At 39.2% G+C, this 2,555-nt stretch overlaps 1 protein-coding gene across 1 annotated transcript in view; it reads left to right on the top strand.

The window, feature by feature from the left end:
* The window catches only part of LOC106868397 (peroxisome proliferator-activated receptor gamma), an 86,011-nt gene that overhangs the window by 71,103 nt on the left and 12,353 nt on the right, over window positions 1–2,555 (top strand). The gene's annotated exons all lie outside the window — the stretch shown is intronic.

Raw genomic sequence — 2,555 nt, 5'->3', positions numbered from 1 at the left:
TGTAGAAACTTTGCCAGATCAGATTGGTGCCTGGTGCAGCCTTCTGGTTCACCAGTCCTCAGTCAAACCATCCAACCCATGCCAGCATGGAAAGCAGACGTTAAATGACGATGATGATGTGTGTGTGTATATATGTTTGTGTGTCTGTGTTTGTGGCCCAAAACATTGCTTGACAACCAATGGTGGTGTGTTTACATCCCCGTAACTTAGCAGTTCGGTAAAAGAGAATGATAGAATAAGTACTAGGTTTACAAAGAATAAGTCCTGGGGTCAATTAGCTCGACTTAAAGCGGTGTGCTAGCGTAGCCACAGTCAAATGACTGAAATAAGTAAAAGAATATATGTGTTTTGTATTTTCTTTACCTATTTTTAAAAAATCAAAAAAGAAAAAACCATTAATTGTAAAACTTGAAAAAAATCAATGAAATCAATATTATCTATCTATATGTCTGTCTATATGGCTATCTATCTTTCAGTATGTGTGTGTGTGTGTGTGTGTGTACTGAAGCTAAAAAAAAACTTCACAAATTCTTATGAGTCTTTTGTTTCAATCTTGGAAGAATTATGGAAAAAGGAATATAAGAATGATATTTACTAGAATGGAGATATTTGATTATCACAACAAACTTTGTATAAAAAATTGATCAAAAGTATCTTATTGGCTGATGATATTACCATTATTCAAGAATTATATCAGGGGAGGGAGGGGGAGGGAGAGAGGTGGGAGTGATTTGCCAGTTAGCATGGAACGCTTGCAGATGGTGGGGGGACAGGAAGAATGATCAGAAAAGATAAAGAATCAAGTTATTGCGCCTGTGTAAGTGGGAAATGGTTGGAAAGAGAAAGGAGGAGAATTTTTGAGTGTGGTTGGAGATGGGAGGAGAATAAAAATGAGAAGGGTGCGGTGGGTTGTTGGTCAGTATAAGCTAAGGAGGGGGTAGTTGTTAACAAGGTCAATGACCGGCAGATAACTTGACAATAATATTAGCTACATTCCTGTCTATAAACACATTTAACTGTAAATAGCAATTGTCAAAAAGAAAAAAAACATAGTGGCCTCATATTGCCCTAGAATAATTAATGTAAATGACAGAAAAAAATGATGGATATATGATTGAAGAACAAATGCTTTTGAAAAATGTGTGCATGCCACTTATTTGTACCTGTGTAATAAACACCATTACTATTAATATATGCAGGAACTTTTATAATATACATAATATAATGTACATGTATAAATAGGTGGTGTGCTTGAGAAGCTTGCTTCCTTACTGTATGGCCTTGGGTTCAGTACTATTACAGAGTACCTTGGACAAGTGTCTTCTAATATAATTCTCTGCTGACCAAAGTTTTGTTAGTGCTTTTGGTAGAAACTGAAAGGCGGCGAACTGGCAGAAACGTTAGCACGCCGGGCAAAATGCTTAGCGGTATTTTGTCTGCTGCTACATTCTGAGTTCGAATTCTGCCGAGGTTGACTTTGCCTTTCATCCTCTCGGGGTCAATTAAATAAGTACCAGTTACGCACTGGGGTCGATGTAATCGACTTAATCCCTTTGTCTGCCCGTGTTTGTCCCCTCTATGTTTAGCCCCTTGTAGGCAATAAGGAAATAAGAAACTGAACGAAACCTATCGTGTGTGTGTGTGGCAGATAGGATGGACGTCTTTGTAATGGCTATTCCTCAGCCCCAGAAGGAGGGACATATGTCCAACAGGTACCATTTGGTCTGTGGTGTCTTATCATTTGTTTTTCTTTTCAAGTGAAGCCATGGCGCTGTGGACGATAGAGCACTGCATGTTTGCCTATGACAGTTATGTGAAGAATAACAAATCTGTCATAGCAGTTCAGCGTGAGTTTCGGCACCACTTCAACATTCACCGAAATCAGGCTGTTCCCACCCATAACACAATCTTACGTTGGGTGAATGCACTTCATACACGAGGTACACTAATAAATAGGAGACTGGTAGGGGTGCTACAAACAGTAAAATTTGGAACATGTGTGATGAATCAGTAAGACATATTTTGCATGAAGACTTGCATTTCCACCCATACAAATTGGTTATTGGGCAACAGTTGAAACCATGGGATTATGCACGGTGGCTTAATTTCACACATCAGATGAAAGCAATTTTTGAGGCAAATGATAACCTCATTTTGTTAATGAGTGATGAAGCTTATTTTCATCTCAGAGGCGTGATGAATCAACAGAACTGTCATTATTGAGCTCTTCAAAATCTGAGAGAACTGCATGAAAGACCACTTCACAGCCCAAAAGTGATGGTCTGGTGTGCTGTTGGAAAAGCTGCTGTCATTGGTCCTTACTTTTTGAAGACAATAATGGAAATGCTGTTACTGTGAACTCCAAGCTTTGCATTGAGATGATAAACAACTTTTTGTGCCTGAATTATGATGAAAACGTATGCCTATTTGACGTGTGTTGTTTCAGAAGGATGGGGCAACAGCCCACACAGCCAGAGTATCAATGGATGTTCTTTGACCACTCTTCAGTGACTGCTTCATTTCTAGGTTTGCTGACATTTCTTCCCCCCCCCCCC

This window comes from Octopus bimaculoides, chromosome 5, assembly GCF_001194135.2.
Source record: "Octopus bimaculoides isolate UCB-OBI-ISO-001 chromosome 5, ASM119413v2, whole genome shotgun sequence".
In the NCBI taxonomy this organism is placed as follows: domain Eukaryota; kingdom Metazoa; phylum Mollusca; class Cephalopoda; order Octopoda; family Octopodidae; genus Octopus; species Octopus bimaculoides.
Note: the sequence above shows the minus strand (reverse complement) of the source record. Positions and strands in the feature narration are given on the sequence as shown.